The following is a 15,904-nucleotide window of genomic DNA, read 5'->3' on the forward strand; positions in this document are numbered from 1 at the left end:
TAACTTGAATTTCTAGCACTTTTTTAAAAACACTTTGCCCACATATCCTCTTTAAAATAAGACCAACAGAAGTATTGAGTTGCAAACATTTCAGTTAGGATAATACTTTTTTAACATCTACTGTACAGTGTAAAACCCAACGGTCAACTTTATCAATTGAAATGAGTGTAGTTAACTCAATTTACTGAAAGCTAGTTCCACACATTCAAAGAGTTTTGAACTCAGTGTTGAAGGTGATGAGTTCATTAAATACCTAATTACTTCAGCTTAAATGAAGTTGACAGTACTCGTATAGATTACTTTTTTTACTCAAATGGTTTGTAGCAATCGGTTTCCTCAAACAGTTATAGTTGCCTTAACTTTTTGGTTTTTACAGTACTCAGTTGGTTTGAGTTCTCTTGATTTACTGTGCTCAAATTGCTTCATTTACTCAAATGGATTAAGTTCACAGTACTCATTAGTATTAGTTTTTAAGCTTAAAAGGTTTGTTGCAATCAGTTTGCTTAAATGGTATGAGTTACATACACTTTTTGGGTTTTACAGTGTACGCTCAAAATGGCGAATGACCAAAATCTGTAATCTTGAGGTTTTCTGTAGCTCAGAAAGTAGAGAATTATGCTAATAAATCCCAAGTTCATGAGTTTGTTTCCCAGGAAATAGATTTATTGCAGCTCCCTGTAAAACTGTAAAAACCAAAAAGTTGAGGTAACTCAAACTCTTTGAGGAAACTGATTGCAACAAACCATTTAAGTTCAAAAACTAATCCTAATGAGTACTGTGAACTTAATCCATATGAGTAAACCAAGCAATTTGAGCACAGTAAAACCTGATAAATAAAGAGAACTCAAACTAATTGAGCACTGTAAAACCCAAAAAGGTAAGACAACTCAAATTATTTAAGGAAACTGATTGCTACAAACCATTTGAGTAAAAAGAAAAAACTAATCTATACGAGTACTGTGAACTTAATCCATTTAAGTTGAAGTAATGAGGTATTTAGTTCAAAACTTATTTCAAATGAGTAGAATTAACTTTCAGTACATTTTGAGTTAACTACACTCATTTGATAAAGTTGACTGTTGGGTTTTACCATGTAGAAAATACATGAGCTGATAAAATAAATAGTTTGCGTGCAAAAGAACTTCCTTTAAATAAAAATCAGATCCCTCTCCTCTCTGTTGGGCTAGAAAACCACCTGTAGAAAAGACATTCGTTTGTGTCTGTGACACTATAACTGATAACTGCTTTGCACCAGACACTTTCATACAATCACATATCTTTAGAAAAAAACATTGTGCATGTCTAAAGTGTGCTTATAACTGGTGAGTGACAAACCACCTGTAGAAACACTTGTCTCTCCTTATGTACCAGACACTTTATGTAAACTCCATTTTACAAGAATTTAACAAGGCAAACAATGTTTACTTGTGAATGTACTCAGGGCTTAATTTGTGAATTGCAAGTAGGGTTGGGCGATGTCGACCAATCTGGCATTGTACGATGTCTAATGTGAAACATCGCGATGGACGATAGTATCGTTGTCATAGGTGGAGGTGAATTAATTATTTAGGAATACTTCATTCATTCATTCATAATTAATTAATTATTTGTAGCCGACCGTTTCAATTACCTGACCCGCATGTTCTTTGTTTTACCCATAAACAAATCATAAATAAATAAAGATAAGTTGTACACCCCCAGTCAATCACTTTTTCTGCGGGAGGTTGGTCGGTAAAAAAGGTGCACAACCAACAGTATCTGAGGTTTTCACTAAAATTACTAAGTACAAGTGTGAAAGTAAAAGACTAAAGCCGTGTACTGATGCTGTGACACGTTACCTAATGAATTCAAAAGACAGAAGAGTCGTTAAATAGAGACAAGATTCATTAAATATCATGTTTAACAACTATAGTGAGACACCATCCAGCGGTACATCGTAATAAACTGTCGGACGTGCACTGCTCTTTGGAGCTCAGACGAGCGCATGACAGTGTGTGTGGCTGTGTCTGTGTGTGGTCACGTTATGTGTGTTTTCAGCGGACGGAGGGCTATTCAGAAATGCTAGGTAAAACACAGTGTGGATGTGGATAATTTTCATTCTAAAATGCCATTGTAAAACTAAGACGTATTAGTGTAAAAGGGGCCTAAGTGTGTATTTTTCGCAAACCGGTTAGCGACGGGGGTGAGGCGGAGGATCGGTGATGCCGGCTCAGCATCGTGTTGTCTATTGGCTATCGGCCCGGTGCAAGGTCCCAAAACAGATCGGAAGCAGGATCGAACATGTAAGGGTGTTGCGGACGAAAGTGAAGAGGGTTGGGTAGTCGCAGAAGAAAGCGAAAGTAAACAGAGAATGGGAGAGGAGGGCAGTTGAGAAGGGGATCAGTAAAATGAGCTGCCGGATCAGATTTCAGAGATCCGTCGTGTTTCGGCACAAATTAAGCCCTGAATGTACCTCAAATCATGTTGCACTACTTGTTTTCTTCAAGCTTAGAATACCTCTTTTGCACAATATTGTTTTGTCTCATGTAAAAGCATGTGTATAGTCTGTCTAAAGTTGTGTGTATGGTTAAGTATTTATAGTATATGTGTAGTTACTAGTTAGTATAGTTAGATTACTGCTCTGGTATGTTAGTAATGGATTTAAAATAGCTCTTACAGCCAGTGTTGTTTTCATATTTTATGAATATGTTTATTTATGCAGCACCGTGGTCCTGCAAGACACAGCATTTCGTTCCACTGTAAATAAATGAGTATATATGATATATGGAACTCACTCAGTCACTCTGTTTCTGTCCTCATTTCTCAGACACACACACACATAATTCTCTAATCATCTGTTATAAAAGTGACCTAATCCAATGTAGAGTATCTGGTGTAAAGATACAATCATTTCTTTGTTCCTCTGGAAGGCTGAAAACGGTCCTTTCCGATTCTTCCCTCAATAAAGGCTTTAATTGCTTCTCCCTGGACAGAAATTACATCAAATGATTGTAGCCTTTCAGAGAAACATTCAATCAAAGAATATCAGCCTTCATGCACTCTCAATAGTCGAACCACCCAGGGGATTCACAGTATGGACATAAAAATGTGTCCAACTGCACATTTGGCACGTTCAACCAAGTTCTGTGGCACTTATGTGTTGATAAATGCGTCTCGAATAAATGAGTATATGAATATACATGTGTGAAACAGGCTCCAAAATCCTATGATATCATTTGCTGGACTTTCTCCAGCAAAGCTAAAACAATAGAGCAGAAAGGACTGCAGAAATGGTCTGTTATCGAGGGAGCAATTTAATCAGGAAGAAACTAATTTAACTTGTTTAAAATATATTAAAAACCTGTCTCTGCTCTTACATGTACAGTATGGCCATAAGGATATTGCATTATGCGTACAGATGGATATCTTCTTTCTGTCTTTGTCATTTAAATTTGTTCTAAAATCGTATTGTATTTTTTGTATTTGATCAAAATTACAATAATATTGTTAAATATTACAATTCATTATAACAGTTTACTAACTTTAATACATTAAATTTAATACATTTAAAATATACTGTATATAAGTGTTCTTAGTGTCCCACCAGTGACAATACAAGCCATATCGCACTGCTATGAGTGTGATATTGCATTTATACAACAGTTCAACAACATAATAGTGTATATAAAAAAGAAAATCAAACAAGAAGAGTCTTAAAAATCCTTTTATAAGAGGACTTTCTTCCGCCATTCAATCACATCTGCAGCTGACGTCAGAACTGCAGAAGCCGTTACTAATTTACCAACCTCACTTTAGAGCTAGTACGTGAATGATTTTTAGCATAATGTCTAATGCAAAAACAGGTTATTTTGCTGACATTTTAAGGTTAAATATCATGAACTGCCATCAGTCTAGAGACATTTCCCAGTATTTCTCTGTTGCAATCGGGAGATCACAATAATTAACCCCCGAAAAAGCCAATGCAATGCAATCACTACCACTACGAGTTCTGATATTGCAGAATATCGCACAGCTATCAGCAAATCAGATTCGAGAACCAGACAGAACTGCTCTGTGTGTGTGTGTGTGTGTGACTGTGTGAGTGTGTGTGTGTGTGTGTATATACAGTATGCACATAAATACATGCATACATACACTTGAAGTGTCAAAATATTACAATGTATTATACCCTTATACTACTTTAATACATTTAAAGTGCAATTAATTTAATTATTATATTTATTATTTTTCTAAGAAACATTACAAGGATCAAATATATGATTATTATTAACATCATTATATGTTACAGTATACAGAATGTTGATTTTTGCTCCAGATAGCATCTTTATTTTTGACTTGTTTTAATGTTTAATTTTATTGATATGTTTTATTTGACCTGTTTTCCAGTTTTCTTTTATTTATAAAGCACTTTGTGACGTAAAGCTCTTTTTTAATGATCTATGTGCAAAGTCTAAAGCACATGGTGCAAAGCATTAAGGGAGTGCCCAAATCTACTTTTGCTATTTTAAGGACAGAAAAATATGCTTTGCACCTGGGCGCATGGTCTTACAGGGTTTTGCTTATTCTCCTATTGAGTTGGTGTGTTTTAAGCATAACATTAACCAATCAGAGTCTCGTCTCCCATTCTCTTTAAGAGTCAGTTGCGTCACACCATGGCACATCTGCTATTTGAATGGTGGACTTTGTAAGTGGAAAAACTGAATGCTTCGCTAGCGAGAAAACAGTTAAACAGACCACCTGCAGCGTGAGTATAGAGAATGAGCCTTACTTTACTTTTGCTCTTTACTTTACTCCTTTACTTTTGTGGATAAGGAAACAGTGTTGTAGGCACTTCCACTGAAGACATCCATTAGCCAACATATTTAATTTAGTTTGTTAAGCGCAAAGATTCGTTTAAACTATTTCTAAATTCAGTTCTAATTTCCAGCAAGCGAATAAATGAACAATAATAACGAAGTGTGGTCAAAAAAACGGAGTAATATTCAAACACACATGCTATTCTTATGCCCATATAGTGATGCATACATCTCAAAAACCGACAGGTGGACAAATCTAAACCTGTTTTTATTAAAACAGATATAAATATGCATTTAATAAATAATACTAACAATAATAACATTATACAAATGCTAATTGTCATAAATAAACTAAAAAAAAGTCACCTGACATGAAGGCATGGAGACGGCGGTTTTTATATTTATATAGAAAATTAATCATTTTTGTAACAAGTTAATCCTTTAATTTTTTTCATATGTAAAGACATTTGTGTATTGCTGTGTATCCTGTGTGTATTTAGCAATGTGTAAGCATTTGGACCGTATAGGCACAGAACTAATTCGCTCTGCGCTGGACTTTAGACATGCTCTCAGCTGCTCTCAGCAGTCTGTTGAGGTTCCTCAAAATAGCAACGTGTCAACAATGCGCCTTAACACACTTCTTTTCTAGACCAGAACACCCATGAGTCCACAAAGTGGGGCAAACAGATTTGCTATTTAAAATATAAAACGTGAAAATTTAGGTTGCGCTGGTCTTAAAATAGCAACAAGTTACACCATACCTTGCACCTTACTGCACCGGGTTTATGATAGGGCCGTTATTGTCTGTGAAAGGTGCTATATAAATAAACCTTTACTATAGTTTTTTTATATTTTTTCAAGATTCTTTTATAATCTGAGAGAAAAAATATACAATATAAAATATTACAATTGTTATAACGGTTTACTACTTTAATATATTTAAAAAGCAATTAATTAAACAATTATATTTATATTTTTTCTAAGAAACAATACACATATCAATTATATGATTATTATTATCATCACTTTAAATTACATTATATTTTTTCAATATTCTTTCATAATCTGAGAAAATTTATTAAAGACAGCATTTATTTGAAATCAAAGTCTTTCGTAACATTAAAAATGTCTCTACTGTATTTTGGGATGATTGTAGCACATGCTTGTGCAATAAAAGTGTTAATATCTTTTATATTTATAAGTGCTAGTTAAAAGTAATATGCATAAACTTTCCAGACTCTCTATAAATGTTGCCCTATATACAGTATGATCACCTTCAGTGTTGGCCTGCTTCGTGGAAAGTCTTATATACTCATGTCACCTCAGATATTTCTCAATTCAGGGACTTAACGGGTCTTACATGAACTGTAATCCTGGATCTAATGCCAAGACAATGTCCCCCACCCATTTAGAAACCATGAGGCTTTCTCTCCCGCCTGCCCTGGGGATTGAAACTGATATGTTTACACAGAGTCATGGGGCAAAACTACAATGATTAACATATGTAGAGGCTTGTGGCTACTACCAGAGACTGGACAGTTCATATTCTCATGGTGTGTGAGATGCAATTGGTAACGTCATGCAAAGCTATAGTCGCCTCATGCTTGCAGGAATGACTTCAGCTTCTGATTGTCCTCACATGTTTGGAGTCTTTCCATCAAAACAACCGTCTTTTGCTTCTTGGAAAAGTTTTACATGTGACTGAAGTTTTTGATTGGCAAAATAAAAATGTTCATTATTTATTTGTTCACTGAATACAAACAAAAGAATAACATTTTCCCCTCATTGACGACACATAATTCATAATTTCATCATGATAAAGATACTTTAGAGGAACAATTCCCACTATTAAAGGGTGAGTTCACCCAAAATTGAAAGCTCTGAAGATATTTTGTAGAATTTTCCTAAGGAACGAACATATACTTTGAAGACATTTCAAAGGTCACTGAAAACACAATGTAATAGCTTTTAATCATGTGTTGTAAGTATTTGTATTTGAGCTGTTTGCTTGTTTGTATGTGTTTTTATGTACAGCACTTTAGTACTCAATGTGGTTGGTTGAAAGTGCTTTTGAAATCGAATTTTTTTTTTTTTTTTTTTTTTCAAGTGAGTTGAGTTTAGTTGAATGTTGGAAACCAGTAACCAATGGCCTCAATTTTATGAAAAACAAATACTACACAATTTAATGGTTACAGGTTTGCAACATTCTTCAAAATATGTTTTTTTTTTTTTGTATTCAACAGAACACCGAAAACAACAACAACAACTACCCAAAAAACTCAGGTTAAGCAAAAGTAAATGGCAGAATTGTAATTTTTGTGTGAACTAGCCCTTTAAAGTTGCTTATTAACACACATATTAAAGGGGTGTTCCACTGCGATATTCAATTCAGCTTTATTTGTATAGCGCTTCTACAATGTAGATTGTGTCAAAGCAGCTTCACATAAATGGTCATAGTAACTGGATCAGGGTAGTTCAGTTTTTAGTGTTCAAGTTCAGTTCAGTTTAGCTCAGTTCAGTGTGGTTAAAAGTCATTACTGAGAGTCCAAACACTGAAGAGCAAATTCATCGATGAGTAGCTTTTCAAATCCTGAACCATGCAACCCAGTGGCGACAGCCACATATCATATTTGAAACTTTAGTTGCTGTGTAATGTAACTGTGTTAACATAAACAGCATCTCTGAATGCAAGCTGCTCAAAGTTCAATGCAAAGGGAGAGCATCCAAAAGCTGCTATTTCCACAGAGCTACTCTGTTTCTGTATTTGGGCTTCCAAATTACATGACACAAAGACAGAAGTGCTTACAGTTCAATATTGATTATGTTCCAGAGAATTATAAAATATATAGCAAGCATGATTTGACAAAACATAGCTCCAGTAGCTCTCCCACTTCAGTGCTGGATTCGGTTAAAATCTCCACAAAGAAGGAGCAACTCCAACAAGCAGAAGTTGTAGCCTGTGAGTTTTTATTTTTTAAATTGATCATGTACAGTGTCTAGCCTTAACGCTATGTTGTAGCAAAGATGTAAACAACGGGAAATGCTGTTTGGCACCGCTAATGATTTAGCTACAAAATCATATTTACAACTGCTGTAAACACACACACACTTTTCACCAGCGCATGCATGTCTCTCTATACACAGCCTTTACATGCGTTTTACATCTCAGATAATGAACTCGCAAAAAGATATGTGAACGATTCTTATTACTTACACATGCATATTCCGAATATATGTGAAAGACGTCGTGTAACGCGCCGAGTCAAAAAACACAGAGAGCTCGTGTAGCAGCATAAATATAAATCAAGGCTCACACAGGTTGCATCCCACATCTTTTGTTATATTCTTGTCAGCAGTGTCACTGTATATTACAGTTCACACTCACATAGATACACACACACACACACAATGGCGATCTCTCTTAAAGGAGCCGCACCCCATTTTCACTTGTTACAGACAATTGTCAGATTTTATTTTAGAGAGCAGGCAGGAGGATGACTGACTGTTTACACAAAAAGTCACTTGAGGTGGGCCTTTCAGTGGATTCTAATGATGGTTGTTTTCATATTAGCTGAGTAGCTGTGTATAATCAAAGTGAGATTTATGAAAAAATAGCATGATTTCCTTCAAGTGAAACACGAGCACACATTGCTGTGCATCTTATTAACACAACCAAGCCTTAAAATTACAATCTGGACCACCCCTTTAACAAATTGGATTTTTATCATTTTACATTTGATAAATATAATATATTTATTCACATTTATTCACCCATAATTTTTGAATACATTTAATATATAAATTTACATTTGATTTCTTATTCTGCATAACTGTTTTTAGACAATTTTTAGATCCTAAAATTAGATGTAAAAACTAACCTGCTAACTATTAATGAGCAGCAAATCAGAAGATTATTGTGGCAAATGTTGTAATTAATAGTAAGCACTGCTTTCCAGACTAAAGTTCGACCAAATGAGGTCTCACAAAAAATACAAATGACAAATATTTTACTTATTTATGCATAAGTTAAGTTCAAGAGGATACAGATGTTGCATTTATTAAATGAAACATGGACTTGCAAAGCAATTGTAATGCATTGCACAAGAGTGAGGGCTTTGTGCTTCAAACTTAAAAAAAAAAAGAATCAAAAGAATTATCATCAAAAAAATCAAAAGAATCATTATCAAAAACAATTTAAAAGAATCAACAAAATAATCATCATCAAAAAAATCAAAAGAATCATTATCAAATAATCAAAAGAATCATTATACAAGAATTGAAATAATCATCAACAAAAGAATCAAAAGAATCATCATCAAATAAACAAAAGTATCATTATCAAAAACAATTCAAAAGAATCAACAAAATAATCATCATAAAAAAATAAAAAGAATCATTATCAAATAATCATTTTCAATGAATCGAAAGAATCATAATCATTATCACAAGCAATATATGAGAAAAAGATGAACAGCAGCAGAACGTGAGCAAAATGAACATCTTTAAAATGTATGATTATAAATATGTGAAGTTAACTCTGGTGTTCCCCAAGACTCTGTTTTAAGTCCATTGTTACTTATCATCTTTTATTCAAACATCTTAAATGAGGAAATCCATTGCAATTATTTTATTGCTACACTGATGACGCTCATCTCTATCTGTCTTCAAAGCCCTCAGGTGGTTAATTTCCACCTTCTTGGTCTTGGTCCGCTTTGTCTCAGGTAATTTCCTAAAAGCCAGCGGTTAAACTGAATTCCTCCCTGTAAGCACTAAATCTAATCTGAGTCTTTTTATGACCTGATAATTATTGAGCCTGGATTTTAATGCACTTTTAACCGGCGTAAGCTGTTTGTGATGATGTCTTGTTTATTGTTATTTTTGCTTGGAAGTCAAAGCTGAGTCTCATGAAAGATGCCTATAAATAGCTTTACATTATACGTCATGTCATATTACACGTGTGTAAGGATCAAATCTCACAGAAGCAGTTTTCTAACCTTGGTTTACTAGAAAAAAAAAAGTCTCTACATTTTTGCAAAAAAATGAAAAATAAAAACCATTTTTCCTAACTAATTATAACAAAGTGTATATTTTTTATATAAATGAATACATTTTGACATTTGGATCACTTAATAAGCACCATATGTATATTTGCTCTAATGCATTAAACTGGCTGAGTAGTGTTTAAAAAAACAATACAAGTCAAACTTTGGTCAAATTAAACGACTTCAATAGCATCAGAAAATATAATTGATTTCTTGTTTGTGCATTTTAACACTTTAAGTAAGCTTTAGGGTAGTGTTTAGTTCTTCACAAACACGGTTAACCTTTTAGTACCAGTTCACAGTGATATACTGTACAAACAACAACCACAATTAAACATACAAGCCCAAATGAGAAAAAGCTGGAACAGTATGGAAGACACAAACAAAACAAAAAGAATCAAAGTAGTGATTTCTAAATTTACTTTGACTTGTATTTCATTGAAGACAATACAACAACCATTATTTAATTATTTAATGTTCCTCGTGATTTTTATTGTTTATTTCAAAATAGAGATTTATCCGTATTTTTTTCTTTCAACACATTTCAAAAAAAGTTAGAGCTAATAATCGGGTAAGTTAGTTAAATAATGAAGCAATTTGAAACAGGTGATGTAAACATTCATTCGTTTTCTTTTCGGCTTAGTCCCTTTATTAATCCGTGGTCGCCACAGCGGAATGAACCGCCAACTTTTCCAGCACATGTGTTACACAGAGGATGCCCATACAGCTGCAACCCATCTCTGGGAAACATCCATACACACTCATTCACACTCATACACTACAGACAATTTTAGCCTACCCAATTCACCTGTACCACATGTCTTTGTACTGTAGGGGAAACTGGAGCACCCAGTGAAAACCTAAGCGAACCTGGAGAGAACATGCAAACTCCACACAGAAACGCCAACTGACTCCGCCGAGGTTTGAACCAGTAACCTTCTTGCTGTGATGCGACAGCACTACCTACTGTGCCACAGTAATGTAAACAGATGATTGTAATTATGATTTGGTAAAATAAGCAGCATCCAAAAAAAGTCTAGTCCTTTAGAAGCAAAAATGGGCCAAGGATTGTCAGTTTGCCAAGAAATACGTGAGAGATGATACAGTTACCTGACTGGCCTGCCTGCAGTCCCGACCTGTCTCCAATAGAGAATCTGTGGTGCATTTTGGAAAAAAAAATGCAACAAAGACGATCCCATACTGTTGCCTTAAGACTTGTTTGCAGAATTAATGGGACAAAATTACCCCTGAAAACACTTCACTTAATCACTTAGTGTCTTCAGTCCCTAAACGTCTTTTAAGTGTTGTGAAATTGGCAGAGGATCGCCAGTTTGCCTGGCCTGCCTGCAGTCCTGACCTGTCTCCAATAGAGAATGTGTGGTGCATTTTGATGCGCAACATGCAACAAAGGGCTTATACTACTGCCCACCTTAAGACTTGTTTGAAAAATGATTGGGACAAAATTACACCTGAAACACTTCCTCACTTGATGTCTTCAGTCTCTAAATGTCTTTTAAGTGTTGTGAAATGGGCCGAGGATCATCAGGTTTCCATACTGTCCCAACCTTTTCTGATTTACTCATTAAATGTTTCAATCACAAAACATGCACGAAGCAACATAATATCATGTTGTGGCTAAGTTGCCGGAGGCATGGATTTCCAATAAGCCAGGAGGATTGAGTTTTCCACTTATAATCCTTTGTAACTTGGCAAATCTCATTTGTCTTTGTATTAAGATTAAACAGCAGATGGGAAGATTTTAGCAAAAAAAAAAAAAAAAACTCATGTTTTAGTCTGTTTTTCCACACAAACCTAACATAGACTAACAATACAGTAAAACAATTTACTTAGGCAGTGTCTTGTTTTTGTCCTTTTTGAAGCTTAACAGACACTGTCGTACGAGTCTGGAATGACATGAGAGCGAGTAAACGATGAAAGAACTTTCATTTGTGGCTGAACAACTCCTCACAGAAATGATAATTGTGGTTTTGGAGATTATACAAAGCAATTACACATCCATCAGTACCGTGCCTCTGCATACTAGACATTGAAAAGCATAATGAAACACACTATCGTGTTACACAAATAAAGAAGGGGACGGTGTGCAGTATTTGCGACTGAGATGAACGAGAAAACATTGTCAGTGAAGGAATCCGTTGAAATTGAACTTCACAAAAAAACACACACACACACACACACACACACACACACACACACACACACACACACACACACACACACACACACACACATGTTTGTTTTTGTGAAAAGTGGGGACATTACATAGGTTTCCATTCATTTTATGCAGCCCAAACCGTATATTGTATTGCCCTCACCCCACCCCACCCCTAAACCCTACCATCACAGGAGACTGTGTGCAGCTTTACTCATCCTGTAGGATTTATAAGCATTTTGAGAAATGAGGACGTCACCAGTGTCCTCATATTTCACCTCCTTTTTGTAATACCTGTGTCATACCCATGTCATTATACAGATTTGTGTCCTGATATGTCACAAAAACACGTACACACACACACACACACACACACACACACACACACACACACACACACACACAATGACATGAAAACTCCCTCTTGTTTCACTTAATAGCCTGGCCATTTTCACTTCCTGTGCTTCCACACAAAGGCTCAATCATCACGCGTTTTGCATTTCTTCAGTACTTCCTTCGTTCTGGTCTCTACCCACACATCTTCCTATAAGAGTGACCCTTCGTGTGGCCTGGGCCGTGCACCACAGTCTGACCTTTGAGTTCAGTATTAGAGAGCTACAGAATACAATTACACTGTAAAATATATATCATTAAATATATCAATTTACAGTTTCCTGTATTTGTATTCCATTCTTTGTATGCTTTCGAATGGCATAATGTGTGCATAATCTTCTCTGACCACTTTTCTTTCTGAAATTTTTCTTTCTTTTACTGTCAGTGGGCTTTTAGATGAGACATTAAAGCAAGGTCCTGACTCTCTGTGCTCATTAAAACTCCTATGGCACTACTCTTAAAGAGCAGGGGTCCCTCAATTGGCCCTTACCCAGCATGGTCTTCTAATCATCCCTATCCACCAAATTGGCTCTATCACTGTCTCGTCACTCCACCAATAATGGCGCTGTTGTCCTGCATCAGCTTATACTCGCATGTTTCCCAGTATGTACAATGTACACTGATCATCCCCAACGTACATTTTTGAGAATCTTAAATAGGGTTTTTTTTTTTTAATATAAGGTACATTTCTGTACATTTGCTGTGTGCATTTCTGCCAATCTCAACATTCTTCTCATGCACATCTGTGAGAGACAGTCAGCTTGTTATCAGCTACACCCACCCCCTTCTCTTAACCCAACAGATAATGTTTTCAAGTGCCAACTAGAAGAGAAAAGCGGCAGTATCTTTCTTTAAAACCTTTTTTTACCTGGTTTTAAAACCATCATTTGCCAGACTCAAACCCTGGTCAACTTTGTGTCGCAAGTCTGAAGCCATACATGACAAGCTACCTAGCTAACTTTTCATGCCAGAAAAGTTGTCTATATCAAGTTAAAGGTGCAGTGGGTGATTGTCTTCAGAAACACTTTTTGTTGTGCTGGTTGAAAGTCTCTTCGCATTCCAATAGTAATGATTAAAGTAAATGGTTTAGATGTATTTATATGTATTTTTATATTCTGGGTAAGGCATAAAACTAAAAAAATGTTCCTTCAATTAAATATTGTCGGGCTGATAATTCCCATTAGTAGCCCAAACTGTCTGTCAACAAATGTAGATTTGAACAACTGCGCACCTCTGTTCAAGCAGATCCGCCATTGGCACGTGCATGTGCACACGAGACACAGTCACAGTAAAATCAAATGCTGAATCAAAACTTTAAAATCCTGAACCAATATTGGAGTGAATTTTGCACGCTGAAGGAAAGATGACACCATGGCTGAAGTGTATCTGTTGGACAGGTAATGTTCTCTTTTAAACAATTTTAGTCATGCAAAGCTGATGTAGATTGTGTTGTTATGAATGGGTTTTATGCACAGAAGTGTTGTTCTGTCACTGAAATCTTCCGGCGACAGATTGATGTGACTATTTTCAGTTTCATAAGGGACGTTTTGCAGCATCGTTAATGTAGATTTATATTTAGTTTAACAAAACAGTGATAAATTATTCCTAGCTATTCCGCCTAGCTTGTTTTACCGAGGTCAAGTTGGTTTTATATTCACATTGGTTCATTCACTGAAAACGTGCTACATATAATACAGTTTTTCATTCAGAATTATATGAATTATATGAATGAGAATTATGAAGTACTATGAAGTTTTCTAACTGGCGAATGACATGCTCTAGTGGGTTGTCTGCTGTAATTTATAAGGTGTGCCTGTTCGTGATTTCGAGAGACATGGCTTTGGATGGCAAGGGTGGGACTGTGTTCTTTTTAACCAGATCTTTTAAGTGAACTCCAACTAGTTCACCAAACTGAACTGAATAGTTTGAAACAGTTTGCGTCTTCAGTATGCCCGAATTACTTACTTTTTAATATGCCTGAGACCCCCTCTGACTTGAAATAAACCAATTACAAGACAAAACAGTTACTAGAACAGTACACTACGATCAAAATGAGAACCGGTAGACTGATAATTCTACATGAATTATTCAGCAGGTGGTGAACCAAACACAAACAGTACATGACAGCCTGCCCAAACTGACACAGCAGCACAGTACCGACTGAACTAAACTTGGACAACAGGTTAAGCTACAGCACGGGTAAACCAAGGGCTTAAAGACTTCTTTGAAGTGGTTCATTGAAACGAACTATCCAAAAGATACGATTCATAGAAGAGATCCAAACATCCCATCACTTATTTACACACAAAATGCAGCCAAGCATAGCCCAGGGCACATATTTCATGGATCTTAAATATGTAAACCTGGAAACATATTCCCAAATGAGCCTGTCATGTGCTTTCTTGAGTGTTACAGCATTTTTACATAAAGAAATATTATGGAGACTTTAAAAGCGAAAAGTCCAATATTTTGTGGATATCAAGTCACTTAACTTTAATAATCTAATGAAACCAGTTACAAAATACTTTTTGAAGAACGCACTGGTCTCACTTTCAAATATGGCTTGTTAGATATTGATGTTAATGTATTTATTAGCATGAACTAGTAAACAATACTTGTTTAGCAGTTACTATACATAGTTCAACATTTACTAATGCATTAATATTAAAACCCCAAGTTGTGCTTGTTAATGTTACTTAATGCACTGTGAGTTAATATGAACAAACATTGATCAACATAATTTTCATGAACTAATGTTAATGTAATACTTCAATAAATGTATGGTAAACACTTTAACATTAACAAAATAACCAATGTATTCTGTTATCTCCAGTATTTATACATTTTAAAAGTAACCTTTCTGACCCTGATGACCTTTGACCTCTTCCACAGGAAGTGGTCAGAGCAGCTGTGGCTGCACGGGCCGCCTGTTTTTACAGCCTTGCTTATTTGTCTCTCCACGGGACAGGACACAAGCTCAGCCGACTGTCCGAGATCCACCTGGCGGGACCGCACGGTTACTCCCAGATCCAGTCCAACTGTGTCCACATGAAAACACTGATACTGACAGGCAATATCAAAACTCAGCCACAGTGCTCATATTGTTAGACATAGCATGGGTTAGATCCATGTTGTTGTTGCCAGTGGTTTCCACCTCCGTTTACAAACATAATGCAGTCATGCCGTATCATGTGGAAACAGCCCTCGTTACGGTTGTTTGTGCAAATGATGAGGCTGTTTGTTCCAGTACAGGATTTTAAGATGAGACTGCTGTACACAAACAAACACAGAGCATGCTTATACAACTATAAAGACAGAAATGTTTCTTATGCTTGCAGGTGCAAGTTCAAATATTGTACTTGAGTTTTATTGAGTAACTGTTGCACAGATAAGTGATAAAAAAAAATATAATTAACATGAAGTATGCAATCAAGAGACAGACAGACAGACAGACAGACAGACAGACAGAAAGACGGATGGATGGATGGATGGATGGATGG

At 35.7% G+C, this 15,904-nt stretch overlaps 1 protein-coding gene and 1 long non-coding RNA gene across 5 annotated transcripts in view; one reads left to right on the forward strand and one right to left on the reverse strand.

Annotated features, from left to right (window-relative positions):
* The window catches only part of emilin1b (elastin microfibril interfacer 1b), a 181,960-nt gene that overhangs the window by 22,803 nt on the left and 143,253 nt on the right, over positions 1–15,904 (reverse strand).
* The window catches only part of LOC147839938 (uncharacterized), a 9,082-nt gene continuing 206 nt past the window's right edge, over positions 7,029–15,904 (forward strand). Inside the window, exons 1-3 of the long non-coding RNA XR_015513109.1 lie at positions 7,029–12,091; positions 12,333–14,049; positions 14,138–15,904. The exon at positions 14,138–15,904 is cut by the window's right edge and continues 206 nt beyond it. This is a non-coding gene — a long non-coding RNA (uncharacterized LOC147839938). The remainder of the gene's footprint in view (positions 12,092–12,332; positions 14,050–14,137) is intronic.

This window comes from Danio rerio, chromosome 17 (genome assembly GCF_052040795.2).
Source record: "Danio rerio strain M-AB ecotype USA chromosome 17, GRCz13ab, whole genome shotgun sequence".
In the NCBI taxonomy this organism is placed as follows: domain Eukaryota; kingdom Metazoa; phylum Chordata; class Actinopteri; order Cypriniformes; family Danionidae; genus Danio; species Danio rerio.